A 20128-nucleotide genomic window follows, 5' to 3' on the forward strand; every position below is an offset into this window, starting at 1 on the left:
TTTCTCTGTTTTCATGCCGAAAATTTCTGATGCTGTTAATAGCCAATGTCTGAATATAGCTTATGTTGGTTCCCTTTATGTGGCATTTATAAACCTAATAATAATAATCTCACTGGCGTCTCCACCTCTGAAACTCAGATTATTACAGTGGGATTAAAGTCTGTAGACCTCATACTCTACCGCCATCCTCTCTCCGTACCCACCAGTAATGTAGGGTCTAGTGGGTCTCTCTCCAATGGAAACCAGCTGCATCCTCTGAAGGCGTGAGTAGTGGAGGCGTGACGTGTCATAGCAAACCTCTATGTTTCTTCTGACCCAGCACACAACCCAGATGAAGTTCACACCAACATGGCCCTAAATGCATGCCCACTGGCCAGATGCATCTCCACCATTTTCCTCCCACTCGAGAAATTATATCAGAATGCAAGAACCTAAAAACAGCACCCTTAAGGGGGCTCTCTTTGGTACTCATTGTAATTTTTCAACAAAGCAAATTATTCAAAACTTTGCTATTTCAACTCTTACTAATTAAACTCATTCCTTCTCACATGCAGTGTGGACACCAGGGTTGAGAACACTGACTTCTCAGACACCGTAAGATGCCTACCACTGGAATTGTTGATGTCCAACAACTGAGCAAAAAATAACTGTTGCTGTTAACTGACTCATGGAAGATTCCAGCACTTTAACAGGAATCAAGTCACCTCTCTCTTTCGTAAAACACACTCACCAAAATGCCATATTCTCCAATGACAATAACAACTGTATAATACCCAGCAAAGGCTCTGTTATCCTCCGAACAAAGGAAAAGATAAAATGTGTCAACTTTATCATCGTTATGGATGATTAGTACTTTTTGTTGTTTTATATAGTTCCAAATTCCCTGAAAATGAACATCTACCATTTTTAATTGGATATTGTTCCAAATGTTATGTAAAAAATGTATTTCCACACTAGGAGTGTGATTTGAGGAGATTCCCCAGGGCATAGACTCTTCCCCATATTGACTTAAGAAATTCTTAGAGCAATGAGAAGAGGGGGGCATTTTTTTAAAAGACCTCCACAGTGAGGGTGGGGGGAAGGTGGAGGTTACCGCATTTTTACTAAAAGATTTCCTGACTGCCTTCCATTGAGATAGATATTATAACAACACTCCTACTTTCTCAATCAACAATTAAAAGACAACTCTTTCCAAGTGTCTGTGAGACATGATCTTGGGATCTATTATATCAAATGCATGTTTTATAAGTCACCTGTCAGCTAAGCTTCTGCGAGTGACAGACTTTGGCCGCTGGAAGAAGTATGTTAGAGAACTGGAAATGAAAGTGGATCAAAGGTGCATGCCCCTCTAAGTAACACCAAATCTTCTTTGGTCACTGAGAACATAAGGGCTTGGGCTATTCCTTTCCAGCCATCTGGGCAGCTGAACTGCGATCAGGGGTCATGACACTGAAAATCCAGAGGACCACTGAACAGCATTTTTGTCTGGCTCACCATTTCCGTAGCCAGAAGGTGTGAGCTTTGAGCTGGGTGGTGGCCAGCATAGAGGCTGGAAAGTGAAGAGAGACAGTCACATGGCGGCGGGGGGTAGTCACTACGGGAAGAAGAACAAGAATCCAGAGGAAGAAAAATAAAAGCGAAGAGGATAGAGGTAAAAAGGAGACCAAGGAAGATTAGCATTCCTCCCTGCCAATGCAGATGAGATGATGGAGGTTTGCTCTTCAAACTCATCAGGAGTGCAAGCAATGTAATTTCCGAAGCCAAAGGGCGAGGGGAGACCCCCTGGGTGACCTAGACTTTGCAGTGAAAATGCACCAGAGAAGCAGAGTGTGCAGACATTTATGCCACAAAGCTGGGGGAAGCCTCCACACCACTTCCCAGTCTTCGTCTTGTCAAATGACAAATGTCTCTTTTCTGTAAGGATCAAATGGTGTTGGAGGCAGGAACATAAGCAAAACCTGCAGTGACATTGATTGTGCGTGTTAGTGGGGCTGTTTCTAAAGAGAGACTCCCACAAAGGCCTGAGAGTTTCTTCACCAAGGACCACGATGTTGCAGCATCCTTAGCCACAGATCGGCCCACAAAACACGTTCATCCAGCCCCTCTGACAGCCTCACGTGGACATTTCAATTACCTGATAACACCGCCATGTTTTCCTCGCTGAGCAGGAAGACTCCAAAAGAGCTACACCTTCTTCCCTCTTCAGCTCCCGCTAACCTTCTACCTCCTTCTAGGATCCTCGGCTAAGTCTCCACAGTGAGGTTGCTACCAGCACACAGAGCGAATACCAACAGAGTCCCGGACCTGAATTCAAATCCTGCCTCTGCTGTTGGCCAGTGGTGTGACCTCGACTAGATTGCCTATATCCTATCAACCCCATTCTCCTCACCCGTAAAATAGCAGTTGCTGCAGAAAATCAGATCAGACTGGCACCATTTGGAACACACGGGTATGGTGCTGGTTGTTGGGATGCCAAGTGTGGTAAGCAAGTATTCAGCTCCCTCTCACAACTAACATGAAACGTACATTTCTTCTCATGAAAATGCTCTTGAAAACCTCTTGAGTGCATTACAAGTAGCCAATCTAGCTTTAGTTTTATGCAAAAATATTCTGCTTCAATTATCCCGAAAGCTTCTTGACAGAAAATTAGTGTTTAATTTGATAACATCATCCTTCCAATGTAGGGGGGGGGAAACCCACAAATTTTGTGTATCTGAGAAATAATTCTAAGTGATTAATATGATAACAATTATTGGTTAATAATAAAAAGAACTATGCTATGGTCAATACCTCATATTTATTTACCAAGGTTTTTTTTTTTCTTTTTCAGTCTAAAGATGGCAGCAGAGAATATTCTAGATGTCTCTCTGGGCTCCACTCTATACAGATTTCTACTAAAGCAACTGGAGTCCCTTTAGGGCATTGGTTGCTGTGTCTCTCACTGGAATGTGAGCTCCCATGGCTAACGTCTTCGCCATCTTTGCGTATCTGGTGCTAGTACATAGGAGGTTAGGAAGGATGAGCAGATGGTCAGTCCACCTACCTTGGCAGGCAAAGATACAATCTGAAAAAGACAGCTGTTTTATAAGTTTATATTATACTTGTATCAGTTAAGATCAAGCTCAGCTGCTTCCATCCATACCCTATCAAAAAGGGCTTAATCAAAACAGATGTGTATTTCTTTTCACATTGAAGTCTAGAGCTAGTCTGTCCACTGTCCCAGCTCCAGGGACCTGTGTGGCTCGAGTCTCATTGCTCAAAGCTGTTGCCATGTACGGCTTTCATTCCTGGGTTTACATCTTGGTCCAGGATGTCTCTGAAGCTCCAGTCATTACAATCACAATCCAAGTAGGAGAAACATATGCATGGGTATTTGGGAACCTATATGGGTGGATTGTGTCAAAGAATGCTATTTACCTCTCAATATCTATTTCTTCCCTTTTAATAATGGAACCTCAATTTTTATCCCCTTTTATTGTCATCCATAATAAATATTATATTCTTCAGCCTGCTTTGCAGGAAAGTTTTGGATAATGAAATATAAGCAGAAATAGTACATGGAATTTTGGAGAAGTTCCTCCTCTTTTAACCGAACACGAATAGGATGGCTGGAGCCCAGTCAGCCATCTTGGATCATGAAAACCACAGAGAGGAAAGCTGCATCCTAAGAATGACAGACAAATGAACTACAAGGAAACTTTGTATCTGAAAACCTCATAGAGGATCCAGACCAGCCCTGGACTGCCAACTCTGAACATCTTTGTTCTGAGAGAGAAATTAACTTTTACCTCTTTTCTGCCACTGTTATATTTCTGGCCTCTGTAAAGCTGAATCTAGTCTGAAACAGGGCAGGACTGAAGTATGGAATCTCTTTCCTCCCCCTTCCCATTTATCCATTACCAGCAGCGTCACTCTCCACCACACACGCCATTACTGAATCTTTTTTCACTATCTTAACCTTTCTCACAGGGAGTAGCAAATAAAGGGCACAAAGCTCATAACTTTTAGTTTTGCAAACTATGAAAATTTTATAACAAAAGGAAATAAAACATGAACTATCAACAATTCCCTGTTCTGCTCTTGTGAAATAAAAAAGTTAAGAGAATTCATCTCCAAAATCCCAGAAGCCCTTCTGTCACCATTCAGCGTCTATGGCCAAGTTCTTACATTGTACGTGATAAGGGAGCATATCTTTAGATAAATGGTTCCTCATTAACATACATACTTAAAAAGAATAAAGTCAGCAGGAAAGAAATACTTATTGTTCTCTATCAAAAGGGCAGATCACAAGCTCTTTGCCATTTGACCTAAAACCCCTCTGAACAAGAAGATCACCCCATTTTCCTTCCTATAAATCTCTATTGAAAAAGTTCAAGCCATGTACGTTGTCAAAGCAACTTTACAAATAAGCAGGTGCCAACATAGCCATGAATACTAAAAATATTTTCCTGGCCAACAGTTGTCTTTTCTAAGATTCTATTAGAGTTATGCCTCTGCTGATAGTCTCAATTCTTATTTTATCTTATTTATATTTAAATGAGTTCCATGTACCCACAAGTATAAGATAAAGTGTTTTATAAATTAACACCATGGAGAGATCAAGATTAACAAGTTTTATGAAGGTGATGTGTGGGTAGCTGCTCTGAATCTTTCTGCAAGCCGTGTCAGGACTCCACAGATCACTACAGATCCCATGACAGAGAAAAAAGGTGAGTAGACAGAGCTTACTGCAAAGACCTGGATTCTTGTCCTGAGTCCCATTGCCAACACTGGCATAAATTTGGACAAGAGTCCAAGAGATTCACTCTCCAGCCTCTTCTCTGTTAAATGAGAATTATAACAACTTTAAATAATTTTGGTGAGGTTTAACACTCTATGAAAGCAGTTTATAATGGTAAGGAGTTGTATAAATGTACTGTCCATATGTTTGTATGAAATAGTAGTGTTTAAGTTCTAAGTAGTCGAAACTAAACTGTGTACCTTAAGCATTTGTGTGTATATATGTATGTGCCTAATGTATACAGAACATTCTGGAACAAAAGAAAATAGACCATTAAATGAAATGGTCATCCTTGGGGGATAGGGTTTATTTTGTTTCCTTTAAACTTTTGGTGGTAGCCATATATTATAAAATTAAGAAAAAATATGGACTATGGCTGAAGTTGTTTTCATGATGAAATGGGAGGAGGCCAAAACGAAGGGATTTGAAAGAAACAGGATATTCTTCTAGCAGTGATAATGAGTTCCCCAGATCTATAGTCTTGAAAGCCGTTACCTTGACCCACAAATTATGTCCTTCAGATGGATACCAATACCAGGCTAGCCCTAGCAGTTACGCATCAAGATTTAGAAAACCAAAATACTTATAATTGTGTGTGAAGAAGTCCCCAAACACTCAATACATAGGTGTTTCTGGCATTAGGAGCCATCCCTAAACACACACCACAACACTTGTATTTCTAAGAAGTACTTTTGATTCAAGGAACACTCTTACCACCACAATCTGTCAGGCAAAAAGTGTTCGGCTTCCACAATTATTTTGTTGTCCACCATTTCCCTTCCTCTTCTTCACTACCTGTTCCATAAATATTCCAACACTCACTCCCAAAACCCCAGAGAAGATTTGGGGGTGATACATTGAAATTAAAGCAGAAATTCTTTGTCTTTGTGCAAATCCCACTCTCTTTCCTGGAGTCTCCAAATCCTTACCATGATTGCCTTGTCTCCAGCCCTGAGTCATCTGGTCTAGATTCTCCAGGCAGGCACACATAGAGTCTGGACCTCCATCCTAACAATGACGACCCCCTCCATCCACACATCCAGCTCCTGCAAATGCCCTCGGGAAGGCTAGTCAGCAGGGAACAGATCAGGTATGAAGGACACCATAATGGTGGGGCACTATGGAAAATAAGATGCTGGTTCTTCAAAAAATTAAAGGCAGAATTACCATGGGATCTAACACTTTTCACAATAGCCAAAAGGAAGAAGCAATTCAAGGGCCCATTGACAGATGGATGGAAACAAAATGTGGCATATACATCATTACCCAACATATCCAATATCATTTGACCTGAAAAAGCAACGAAATTCTGTCACATGCTACAATGTGTGTAGCATAACCTTCAGGACATTATGCTTAGTGAAATAAGCCAATCACAAGAGGACAAATACTATGTAATTCCACTTATGTGAGGTCGTTAGAGCCATAAAATTCATGGAGACAGAAAATAGAATAGTGCTTCCCAGGAACTGGAGGGAGGAAAGAGGGGCGTGTCACCATTTAATGGGTACAGAGTTTCAATTTACAAGAAGAGAAGAGTGTTGGAGATTGGTTGTATACCCCTCTTGCTCAAGACGGTAAATTTTATATTGTGTATATTTGATCACAATATTTTAAAGAGGGATGCCCAAATCACCTATGTCCTCCCCTGGAGCCAAGAGCACCACACATCCAGCCCAAGTGGACCCCCTAATGTCCAACATTAGAAGACCAGCCCAGGTCCCATTAAAATCCTGCCATGAGCAAATGCCTTCCAGCTAATGGGAAACTTCCTATCTCTGACCTGCTGTAGCCACATGATCGAGACCAAATCTCAGTCCCAAACTGTGTTGCAGAAGAATGGTTTTAGATGTAATGGGGTTCCCACATCGGTAGAAATTTAAGAAGCTGTCAGCAGCAGTAATATTGCTTCTTGATCTGAGTGGTGGTTACATGAGTATGTTTACTTTGTGAGAAATCATTGAGCTGTACAATAAGGATCTGTGTGCTTTTCTGTACATAAATTAGGCTATTTTTTAAAGTTATTTTTAGAAAATTTTTCAGCCCTACTCCATTGTTGCTTGCTTCATTATTACAATCCTGGGCCTCTCACAAGATGATGAGTTCCTGAAAGCCTTAAAGAGTCTAGCACAGTGCCAGGATTTATTACAAGCTTCAGATCTCCCTAGTGACTTCACTGAAATGTGGAGATCCAAGGGTTGTCAGAGGGAAGAGGGCAGTGGGATCATTTTCCAAAATCCTTCAGCATCAGCAAAACAGAAGCTTCCTGACCCCAAAGCTGCAGCTCAACAATACAGCTTTGATAATCAGCCCAGGCTTCTAGAGCAAACTCAGCTGTGCTCATGATAACCCACACTCTGCAGAGGTAACAATTTTGATTTAAAAAAATAGATAGATAGATTTTTAAAAATATATTTGTGTATGTGTATATACACACATTTATATGCATGTCTGTGTATACATGTACACACACACCAAAAGCACCAAAAGTGTCAACAGAACCCAAATCCAACCTCTCCACAAGAAGAATGAACACGATGGGGTAAAAACTGTGCCTATATTGAAAAGTGGCTTAAACCAAAATAGATTTGCAAGTGGCAAGCTCTGTTAACAAGGTCTGCAATGGTGGATTCTTAAGGAAAGTCAAAATTTGAACGAGAGGTCCTTGGTCTTGAAAATGCTGCAGACTCTTATGACCCCAAGAAGAAGGGTTGGTCCCACAGCAGAAAGGCTAGAAACAAAGCACCTCCAAGGGGATGAGATAGAGCCTCCAAAACCACTGGTAGGAGATGCTCAGTTTAAAGCCTCTCACTGGAGAAGAACTTTGAACTCGTAGACACTAAGCCTTGGTAGGGTCTCCTGCATTGGGGATGCGGAGAATGGGCGCCATTTGCATTTCATTTGTTTCTCCGAGGGTGGTATGTCCAGTGCAGAGCTGGCTCCCAGAGGAGCCAGAAGGCCCCCACCCTCACCTAGCAACCCTCTGTATGTGGAGCAGAGAGGGCAGCTTTGACCTACCAAGGGAAGCCAGAGGAGGGAGTTAACTGAGGTCTGACTCAAACACCACGCCTGTGGGGGATTCTGAGACAAACAGATCTGGAGGCAAAGGGGTGTTCTAGTCAGGACATGGAGGAGCCCTCCCCTTCCCACGGCTCCTGAGAGAAAATATACCTTCAGTGGGTAGACCAGTGTAAGATGGAAGGTGCACAAGCTGCCCTCAGTTCTCATTTTTCTCTCACTTTCTGGTTTTCTCTGGTCTGACAAATCAAACAGAATCCCAGAGGAAAAACGCCAGAGGAGGGAAGAGTCCTCCCTCTCCAGGCAGATTTATGGCATTCTGGATGCAGCTTGCGTCTGTCAGGCCCAAATGGTGAGGGTGGGCTCATCGAGTAGAATTACAGCTTCCTATAATGGGGAAAGTTAAATAGACAAGCTCGCCTACCCCGAGGAGCACGAAGCAGAGGTCAGTGCTGCTGGCTTTGAACATGAATGGCCCCTTCCCCTCCGTCCCCTTTCACATGTGGCCCGGCAACAGTAGCAGACAGATGCCACACAAAGACAGACACACCTGATTAACCATGAATACAACAGCTGTCGCTTCCCCACCGCCGCCACTACCCACAGCCCGGCTCTTTCCGCTCACTTTTTTCCCTTTCTTTCAGCTCGCACGAGGAAATTAAACCCACCATTAAAACCCAAGTTAGTGGGAGGGTGTCAGCAGCCAGGCCTTTGTCTCTCTGCTCACAGCCCTGTAATAGGTACCTTCTGATTTGTCCTTTCATCTGAAGAAGAGCTTCGGCCTACTGCTGAAGGCCCAGTCAACTCAAAACCTGAGACCCCAGAGAAAGGCCAGCGGTGGGTGGGGCAAGATGGCGCTGACTCAAATGGGGAGGGAGAAAGTCGACAGAGCAGCATGTTTTGTGTGCACCTGAGACTTTCTCTCTTCTCCCCTCCTCCTGTTCATTGTCTTGCCTCCAGCCGACCAGCGTTCCCTGCTGCTCAAAACACCCACCCTTACGACAATTTGGCAGTCCTGCATTCACTGATGGGAAGTGGAGCTCAATGCAGCATTGTCTTTCTGTGAGAACTCACGTATTTCGGCCCCCCATTTTGAGCTAGCCTTCCCAAAGAAGAATGAGGGCAGGTGTTGTTTTTTGCTTTTTGTTTTCCCCTCTTAGGTAGCCAAATCCTTGAGTCCAATTTAACTTCCAAGACCTTGAGAATCAGAGTAAGGGAGGAAATCTAAATGTTGAAATGCAAGTAACTTCTAAGGACATCAATAAAGCGGAATGTGACTGTGCTGAGCTTCCAGAAACCTACAGAACAGTAATTAGAGTCCTAAGTGTGAACTATGATTTTTCTTCAGGGGTTTCCTTTTGTTTTTGTTTTGTTTTTTCCCCTTTGGTCAATTCAAGTTAATTATTTGACCTCTGTAGTCCTGTGTTTCTAGTTCTTAAAATGGCTCTCTTGACTGTCAAAAAGTTTCTTAAGCCATGACCAAGAGAGACTAATAAAAATGATCAGAAATCACTCAGCAAACACAAAGTCTTATAACATAATAAGGGGTCGGTTACTGGTAATTTAACTCAAACTCCCGGAAATTCAACAAATATCCCTTACTTCCTCACGAGTGGAAAAGTAATGGAACAAAGCAAACCTGTCATCTGAAATCTGTTTCTGATGAAGACCGAGCTCTACTGTATACTTCCGACTTCTACCAAGAACTCACGGAGATATCTCCATCGAGATAATTAGAAAGAAGTCTAACTGAAATGCCTAGAAGATTCTGTTTCAGACAACATAGTAGAAGTCCCAAGAGCCACGATTATGTAAGACATCGGGATTTGTTCCAGAACACAAAGGTAGTTTGCCGTGGTTGGTAATCTTAGACTCATCTTCCATCCAGTGGATGAAGAGCCATATCCACCATCAAATCAACCGAGGTATCCCACTTCAGAGCAATTTGAAAAGACCTCCCTCACTTTGCCATTGAAAGCCTTCTCCACAACTCTTATAGTATCCAAATATCTCTTTTTCTTGCTTCACAGAACCCACAGTTTAAGCAAAGGAAGCCTATCTGTTTTCAATTCTTAACTTTTCACACATGGCAAACGAGTAGAACTTTTGAACACTGCGATCATCTGGCTGATGAGCAAGCTGTTTTCCGTTTCTGGCAACAAATACTTTTGGCTTATCTTGACGGGAAGAAAAGGGATGAAAATATACTCTGGTTGGATATCATTGATAACATTTGTCATCTTTGCAGCTTAAAAAAAAATAGCTTAGAAAAAGTCTCCCTTGGTGTTACAGAAAATGGCAAAGAATTGACACCACCATTCAGATGCCAATTAAATTGAGTTCATAAATGAAGTAGACTACTGTGGTCCTTTTCAAAACAAATACAATATAACATCATGATGTGGGATGAGGTCCACATCAGGAATAAGGATCTTTGGGTCCTGGATCTGGAGCCCCACTGGTGCACATAGTACCTTTGAAGGCTCACTTCGTGTGTCTAAACCTATCCTCATCTCTATCAGTGTGCTAGGGCTGCTAACACAAAGCAGTTTGGTCTGGGGGCTTACATAACAGAAATGTTATGTCACAGTTCTGGAAGCTGAAAGTCTAAGGTCAAGGTGTTGGCAGGGTTGGTTTCTCCTGAGGTCTCTCTTGGCTTGCGGATGTGCATCTCATCCCTGAATCTTCACATGGTCGTCCCTCTCTGTATGTCTGTGTCCTAATCTCCTCCTCTTATAAGGACACCAGTCACATTGGATTAGAGCCAACCTTACTGACTTCATTTTTTACTTTTAACTCTTTAAAGACCCTTACTCTAAATACAGTCACGTTCTAAGGTACTGAGGATTAGACTTTAACATATGAATTTTGGGGGAACGTGTTTCAGTCTATAATACCTTCTGAGGGACTCATTGGACTAAATTAGTTTAGATCTATCTGACACACTCTGAGGCATGGTCTGTGTCCATAACCAAGGTGAGCAGAGGGCTCACATGGCATCCATCTTGCCATGATTCAGTCACAACCAAACATGAAGGAGACAAAATGGATAGCCACATCATTTGAAAACAGGGAAGTCAATCTCATGAATTGCAGGGTCGGGTCCTTGAGAGTCATGCTGCCACCTTTCAAAAGAATCAGAAAGACCAGTAAACAAGATCCCTTCTGCTTTAAGGGAGGAGTGATTTACGAGCATTAACTCACCCTCGTTGACCATGCCCACTCACTAAACCCCTCATAAAATGGTTTTTCCTTCTCTCACATTGAGAAATGACAAAAAGCAAAGGAATGAATCATCAAACAGGCAGAACACTCTTCCTATGACTCTTTTACCTGAGCAAAAACTTTACTTCCTGAAAAAGGAAAGAGAGAAAGTGTCAGGCATGACTAACGGAGGTGACAAGCTGACGCAAAGAAGTTCAGGACAGCATGAACATTAGAAACAGGCAAGATTACGTAGGAAAACGAAGGTGGATGAGCACACTCCCTCAGGGAAATAAGGCTTGGGGGGTGGAATTGTGAATAAAAGATTTCCAAAAAAAGACATGTGTGTGTAATTGACTTAATAGTTCCACCAACATGCAGCAGTGGGCTGGGGATGATGGTTCCAAACACCGTGTGACACATGTTTACAAAGGAACTGGGTGACTCTATTTTAAATGACAACTTCTTATTCATCACCCCTCCAAATGGCCTGTTTGCAGCACTGCTAATCACCAGGGTTCTTCTGGAAGCAGCACTGTTTAGTCATGAGCCATGTGCTGGCAGTGGCTGGGGACAGACAGGAGGGCCAGCAGCTCATGACTTCAGGGATCCAAAGAGGGGAAGTAGCTCCAAGTGATGGTGTATGTTATAGGTTGACTTACGTTTCCCAAAAAGATGTGTTGAAATTCTAGCCCCCAACACCTCGGAATGGGACCTTATTTGGAAATAAGGTTCTTGCAGATATAATTAGTTAAGATGAGGTCAGACCATTGTAGGGTAGGCCCTCAATCCAGTATGACTAGCATCTTTATAAGAAGAGGAAAATTTGGATACAAAGAGAGATGCAGGAAGAACATCATGTGATGATGGAAACAGAGATTGTCTGACAATCCCTACAAGAGAAGGAATTCCAAGGTTTGCTGACAAATAACCAAAGCTAGGGGAGGCAAGGAAGGATTCTCTCCTGCAGGTTTCAGAAGGAGCGTGGTGCTGCTTACAGCTTGATTTCAGATTTCTAGTCTCCAGAACCACAATAGTAAATTCCTATGGTTTAAGGCATCCTGTCTTAAATCCATACTTTGCTATATGGCAGCCCCAGGATGCTCAGGTGTCCTGCATTATGGTGAACCCAGCAAGCTTCATGGTAGGTGTTCTGCAGCTCCATGACTTCTAAAACAATGTATTCTTCCAGGGGCACCTGGGTGACTCAATTAAGTGTCCACCTTCAGTTCAGGTCGTGATCCCAGGCTCCCTGCTCAGCAGGGAGTCTCCTTCTCCATCTGCCTCTGCTTCTGCTCATGCTCTCTCTCACTCTTCCTCAATTTTGAAAATAAAATTTAATTTAATTTAATTTAATTTAATTTAATTTAAAAAATAAAATAAAGTAAATAAACTCTTCCAAAAGTCTCTACTTTCAGGGATTTGACCTTTTTCCAGTTCTGAAAAAAAATACAAGACTTTTATTAGCCTTCCAGCCTCTCACCCCAACATGTTGAACAAAGACTTGGCAGATCAGAGCTGGAGACGTATCATCTACCTGCTTTTAGGAGTGACTTCCTTACCATTTTACATTTTCCCTAACCAGCATGACTGTGGGTGAGTCTCTAGGCCTCTGTCTTTTCATTATAAGATGAAGGGCCCCAAGTACAGTAATTCCTAGCCTGAAACACTGGAGACCATAACTGTTTTTCTTCGTTGGTGTTTTAGACACCAAGATGATGAAAAAGAAAGGGGACAAGGCTGTATTACGTTTTCTTCTCCCTTGTGCTAGTCCTAAAATGTTCTTAAAAAAATTAAATGGAAAATATTTCTTGAATACACTGTTTAGCAAGTAGCAAGAGGAAAGATAAAGGTTATGAATTCAAAGGAAATACTTCAAACCATAATCAGAGCAATCAACTAATCAACCAGTATTTACTGATACCTATGGAGAGATTAAGTATACAAATGGTTAACAACCAGAGCATATAAAAAAATGATTTCTAACTTACAAGCTGCAGCAACCAGCCAGGAATCCAACTCATTATCTACAGTAACCAGCCCAGAAAGTTAACCTGCTGTAAGTCAGACTTGTATGAAGTCAGATTACTATCTCCAGCAACAATCCAGGAAGCCAAACAATAACCCCTGTAACAATTAATCCAAAATGTCCAGGACCTAATTAGAAACTGAAGGCTTACCTCATTTTGGTCCCCATGGCCAAACTTTGACCAACCAGAGAAAGTCAAGTATGCACCCCCAACCAATCCCATGGGATGCTTGCTTGCTTCTAGTTAGACCATATCAATGGTCTCCAATCAAGGCACAGCTGAAGCCTTCCTCCTTTTCCATTATAAATCTTCCCCACCCCTCTTCCTGCCTTTGAGTCTTTGTCAAAACACAAGTTATGGGGCACCTGTGTGGCTCAGTGGGTTAAGCCTCTGCCTTCGGCTCAGGTCATGATCTCAGGGTCCTGGGATCGAGTCCCGCATCAGGCTCTCTGCCTGCCTCTCTGCCTACTTGTGATCTCTCTCTGTCAAATAAATAAATAAAATATTTTAAAAAAATACACACAAGTTATGGTAGCTGACTCCCTTGCTATATAACAAGCTCTGAATAAACTTTTCTTGTTCTTATTTGGTTGGTCTTCCATTTACTCCCACACCACCAAATGCAAGTAAACTCTACTCTTGGAGGGTAGGGAAAATACAAGCATGTATAAGACCCGGTCCTTATACTTAATAAACTTAAAATCTATGGGATTTGAGATAAAATGCCCAAAGATCAGAAAAAACTATCACGACAATTAAGCAAGTGATAAAACCAGTCAGGAATAAAAAGTCTAAAATGCAGCCCTAGGCACTGGGTATAGAAGTTTGCAGGTTAAAGATTACTTTTGGCTGGGAAAGACAGATATAAACCGGATTTCAGTACACAGAAGAAAATAATTCTAGTAATTATTGAGATACCCCTGTTCACACGGTTATTTAAACTTGAAAGTCTGTGGGAACTAAAAGGAGGCCTGGCAGAAAATGTGTTTGTTCCATGACTACTTTGACTGTCACTTGAACATGGAGTGATTTCTTGGGAAGGTCCCTCCTTTCTCTTCATAAGCCCCAAGTGAGTCAGAACATTCCCTGAGTCACTCAGACTGTAGACAAGACACCCTCACCCAATTAGCCTCTCAATTAAGTTCATCTGTGTTCCCATTCCCAATGATTTCCCTTGAATCCTTGACTATCCACCAAGAGTAGATCTTTATCCACACCAGGCCATTTTTGGAGGCCAAGCAGGGCGCCCTCTTAGAAGCTGGGGTTTTAGGAAACCCAATAAATAGTACCCACTTTCCTGCCCAATTTCTAAACCAATTAAGAGGTGTAAGAATTAGACATCTAGAGGTGAAAATATCACCATCTGTTAGATGAACAAAGTCTTGGCTGGAGAGTATGACTTCAGGTCTGTGGGCTTGTTTTTTGTTTTTTTTTTAAAGATTTTATTTATTTGACAGACAGAGATCACAAGTAGGCAGAGGAAGGCAGAGAGAGAGAGGGAGAAGCAGGCTCCCCGCTGAGCAGAGAGCCCGATGTGGGGCTTGATCCCAGGACCCTGGGATCATGACCTGAGCCGAAGGCAGAGGCTTTAACCCACTGAGCCACCCAGGTGCCCCTGTGGGCTTGTTAATATGATACCACTGAAGTTGCCTAGCAGGTGCCTGGCAGGGCTGGAAGACAAATTTTGCCACGTGGGTCACTGCCCCTTAAAACTTCAGGCTTGAAGAAGCAGAGAATGTTCACTGTCTCTAGACAGTTCCCAGAGAGTGAAGAGAGGGTGAGGCATTTATGCTCAGTGACTTCATCCAGACTGAACACCCCTCTCTTCCTCCAGTGCAGTGAAAGAGAGGATGGAGAGAGCGCAGGGGATTTACTCAATGCAAGCATGTCCCCCTAGAAACAATAGGAGTGGGAACATTCCCATGTAACACCCACAACAGGCAAGTCTTACTCCCCACAGGGTTGAAGTCTATAACACAGACACACACACACACACACATGCACGTACACTCTCACACATGGCTGCCCATACTATGGTCATGCTCTGTAGTTCTAGGATTTATGACAACTTTTAAGCTGATGAAAGCAAATGCACTCATGGAGAAAGCTCCCAAGTGAGGGATTGTCCTCAGCACGGACTATGTCAGAGGTGTAGACCACTAAGTCAAGCATCCTGAATTCCTGTCCTAGTACTGGCATTAAGTGGCTCAGTAGTTATTCAAGGTCGTTTCCCTCCAGGTGCTCTGTTCCCAGCTATACACCGGGAATCAGCACCTCTCCTGTCGGGTGTATAAAGTGAGAGAGAAAATGGGAAAAGCATCAGCATTAGAACTCAACTCCACTTCACAGAGGCACCAAGGTGGTGTCCCATATTAAGAGACAATAGTAACATCTTTCTTGAAAAGGAAGTTCACCACACAGAACTTTTTCAGCATGAGGGAGTACATCCAAGAGTGGATCCCTGAAAGTGAAACTGGAGAGCAAAAAGGAAGGGTAAGGATGGTCCCCAAACCTGTGAGCTGAAGGGCTGGGTGTTACTGGGTCAGTTTGGACAGCACATAGCCAGCAGCCTGACAAGTCCTTTGCGACTCGTTACACTGCTGACTCTGAAAGCCTTCACCCTCAGGCAACCTTTCCCTGAATTATCCCTTAAGAATAAAAAACCAGAACACCCCACTCCAAAAAGTATTCATAGGAGAGAGGTTGGAATTTGAAAGGGCGTCCAACTTTTCCCCCTGCCGCTTCTTGAACAACTATTGTTGGCTTAGCCCTTTGTCATGGCTTTTTTTTATCATTCTCTTGGCAACAAAATGGCCTTAGACCTAGCTAGAGAAATGGTGGGAAGAAAGGGAAGGAGAAAGGAAACATTTGATTAAGGAAGAAGAGAAGAAAAGGAGGTTCATCTTACAAATAGAAGACCAGGGAAAAATTAAGTGCAGAATTTTTTCAACACCTAATTGGGATTTCCTAAGGGTGCCCCACCTGCCCCGAAGCCCTCAAGGTCAGAGCTTTGTCTATGGGTAGATAGAGAGGCTCAATAGGAAATGCAACTTTATTCGGAAGGATAGAGAAGGATCTGTTATTTCACCTTGCCAGTAAGGCTCTGCTTCCGTTTTTCTGCTGATGATTCGCTCCACTATGTGCTTCCCTTTCACATGTACTCATTCACCAGGTGCTAGGAGCCTGGTGGTGTGATACACGGAGAAATGAGACAGCACCCCACTACCCTCAGGGAGATCCCAGTCAAATGGGAGAGACGCTAGAACGGAGGGAGTTCTGCTGCAGTACAATGAGACAGGTTCAAGTGCAAATAAAGGCAGTGAAGGAGCCCAGAGGACGGGGCTCTAACTTAGGGGGTGAGGTGAGGGGTCACAGCAGGGGTCCTCATGGGGTTCCCCAAGAAATAAACTCAGAGACCACTTGCAAGAGGCTTTCTGGAGAGGGCTCGCTTAAAAGGGAGAGAGAGAAGCAGGATGAGCAGAGAAAGAAGTTTGCCCACGATTCGGTTGCCCAGGGGGCTTCGGCTGACCCCTGGGGGAGACAGAAAGCTGGGATGGTTTTTCAGAAGCCATGCTACGAATTGAGGCTCCGTCCCTTGCACGGACCACTCGTTGGGAATGGGCAGCCCCAAAGGACAGAGGGGCGTGACCTCAGGCAAGGCTGCCCCATGGGCCAAGGGCAATGTCCAGGGAGGGCTTCATCTGTGATCTGGCAGCAGGCAACACCCCACCGGGGCGGAGGAGCTGGGGAGATGATCACCTTGGGCCTAAAGGGGAGCTAGAGCAGCACGCCGTGGCGCCCACTCTCAGAGGTTTTCTAGAAGAGAATCGATCTGAGCTGAGTTTCAGAGCATGCAAATACCCACAAGGAAAGAAGAGTGTTTGAGGCAGAGACAAGAGCAACATGCCAAGGCAATGGGCCTTCAGAAAGCATTGCACATTTGGAAAACCATCAGGAATTCAGCAGACTCATGAGGTATGTCCGAAGGCAGGACCTGAGAGGAGAAGTGGGAAACGAGCCAGGAAAGCGGGCGGCCAGATCATAGAGAAGCCCATTGGCTGTGCTAACGAGTCTGGATTCTATCTTAGAAATAAGGGAAAAGCCAGAGAAGGATGTTCAATACTATTTATGGGGTTTTTTTTTCCTGATTTACTATGAGTTTAGGAAATGCATTAAGTACAAAGGGAAAAATAAAATAATCTCATAATCCCACGACCCAGAGATAACCATAATTAACATTTTGATGGTATTCCTTCTGGTATTTTTCTATTTATAGATATATGTATTGGGACAGGAAGAAAGGGGTTTTGAGAAACATCAGACAGATTATACCATAGGTACAGGTTTTTATCTTGCCTTATGATTTATATCATAAGTAGCTTCACGTCATTAAATGTTTTTCAAACACATGATTTAAATAATCGCACTGAAGTCTATTCATTGGATTTAACTAATGATTTCCTTATTGTTGGACAGGAAAGTTTCTTTCTGGATCTTGGTCTATAAGTTTTATTGTATCTTAAGACAAATTCCCAATAAAGGAATCACATTGGGTTAAAAGATAAAAAAAAATTAAAGATTGAAGAAGTTTAAGAGATGACACTGGATGCAAAGAAATGTATTTTTTTTCCGCTAACTTGCCTCTGGGTCTTCAATAAGGAGTAGGGGAAGAGATCCACGTGACTGCGGAGTGTTTCAGTTAACCGAAGGCCGATTGTGGGGTTCGAACATGGACCCACGGGTTTCACATGAGCGCTCTGACACTGTCCGTGTTGCAAAGAGCATGTGAGGCAATGCCTCAGTGTCCCCTCTAAAACTGAGACCTTCCTGACCCTCAACCACTCGGGGTACTCAGATTTCATCTTTCCTTCCCGTTGGAAAAGATCCAAACATCCAAAGCCTACCATCGGATGACTTCTAAGGTTCCCTTTCCTGCTGAAATTCTGACTGTATCTCTGCGAATCTTCCTCCGGAGCAAACTACTTTATTAGCTCTGCTTTCCACATTCTGCTTCTCCCCGAAGGCAGACAGAAGGAAGAAGCTCTAAGCCCTCCATTGACACAGAAATTGTCCCAAATGCTCTCAAATTTATCTTCATTTGTGCTGCTGCCTATAAATTACTTTCTCATGGGATATGGTTTGAATTATAGGAACAATCCATTCCTCTCCCCGTTGGTTGCCAGCCCTTCCCCAGGGTCACAGAATACTTCTTTTTGATGTTCATATCCTAATTTTAATCCAACTGTGTGTTCTGTCAGTGGTCTCTGGAGTCTGCATCAGACATAATTCTCAAGCAACAGGAAGTGAGTTAATGTGACCAGTTCCGTTGCTTAGGACCCTTCCATAACCCGCTCTCTACACAGCCTTCCCGACATGTGTTTATAATCGCGTGGCATTATCTCTACAGCAGCTTGAATGGTCTTCCGTCAGAAGGGGCCATCGGGGAAGCGCCCGTCCATCGAGCCTGCTTCTGGTTCTGTTGTTGTTGTTTTAATCTGGCATCTCAGGAGGCAGAATGGTCTAATGAAAAGACAAACAAACCCAGATCAAGAAGTCTAGATTCTTGGCATAGTTCTGCCACCAACAATTTAGGTGACAGAGAGGAATTTACCTCCCGTTGACCCGTCTCTCGGAGTGGTCATGAGGAAAAACCAAAGTAATAGTCATCAACACAGAAAACAATGTGCACAGTTGCATAGATCCAAGTAGTAATTTATTCCACCAATCTTGTGTATATGCACAGAATGAATAGTAATATAGTTCATAAAGCAAATATCGTCATTCAAAAAATGTTTATTAAGCTGTCAGTTACTTGGAGAACAAAGAAAGACAGAATACAGCCAGGGTAATTTCCAAGGCTGGTTGGAAAGAGACACAGGAGTGTCTATTTGCAGCAATGATAACTGCTTTCATGGGCATGTGTATGATCTGACTCGCAAGCACAGAGGAGGGAGCAGCGCATCTCGCCAAGGAAAGCCAGAAAACAAATCAACAGGTGACACCTGAGCGGTTTGGAAGGATGAAAAAGACACTCTCCAGGCAGGTAAGTCAGGAATGAAATCATCACTTCCAAAAATCTCCAAGAAGAAAAAGAATACCGTATGTTCAGGGAACCATAAATCCACCAGTGTGTGGAAGCGCCATGTGTGTGTCAGGAAGGAGCAAGGCTGGAGTCCTGTTCCCCTACTGTGGAATGTTGCTTTGTCTTCAGGGCAAGGTAGAGTCGGTGACATGCCTACAGCATGGCTGTATTGGTCTTGGTCCAGGCAAGAAACATTGAAATCAGTCATTTGAGAGGAGTTTCCAGCAGGATTTTGTTCAAAGGTGTGGATAAGGTGTAGGGAAACCACAAGGGATCCTGATTGCTGTCCTTAGGCCTAGATGGGTGAGGAGAGAAACAGTTATTGTGACTTGGAAGAAAGCCATGTGAGAATCCACCTGATGGAAGCAGTGAGCACTGGGAAGGACTTAGGGAGAGAAAGGACCCCTCTCGCTGCTCCCATCCTTCCCACCTCATCTCACCAGTACCCCCACTGGCCAAACCCTACTGGAAGCCAGAAGGCAAAGGAGCTTTGGAGGAAGAAGGCAGGGTGAAGAAGGATGGCTCTATAGAGACAAACAAAATCTATCTAGCATCAGGCGAGTAATACCAGATTGGAATTTCAGGCAGCTCATCAGGCAGCAGTACAGAGAAAGGAAGCCAGAGAGAATCAGGAGAAGCAAAACACAATCCAGATGAGATATGATGGGGATTTGATAAGGCAGTGCTGACATTAAGGAAGGGGTCCAATAGACTCAAGAACATTGAGAAGATTCAATCTAAGGAACTTGATTGTCCCTAGCTGGCATCTCTCAAAAACTCTCTCATACATGGATAGCTCCTTGGGCAATAAATAAAAACAGAAACAAGAGGATTCTGGGGGATACAGTTTGTCATTTCTGATATCAGAGACTCATCCTTTTGAAGCAGTTCATTTCGCTGATGACAACAATCCTTGGATTTGGAAGCCAAGAACTTAGGACAGGCAGTTCCCTCCTTGTCAAGTGTCTCTGTACCCACCATCTGAGAAAAAAAGAGGCCATTGTAATGGGCTGA

The sequence above is a fragment of the Lontra canadensis genome, unplaced genomic scaffold, assembly GCF_010015895.1.
Source record: "Lontra canadensis isolate GAN:19392208 unplaced genomic scaffold, GSC_riverotter_1.0 scaffold21, whole genome shotgun sequence".
Taxonomy (NCBI): domain Eukaryota; kingdom Metazoa; phylum Chordata; class Mammalia; order Carnivora; family Mustelidae; genus Lontra; species Lontra canadensis.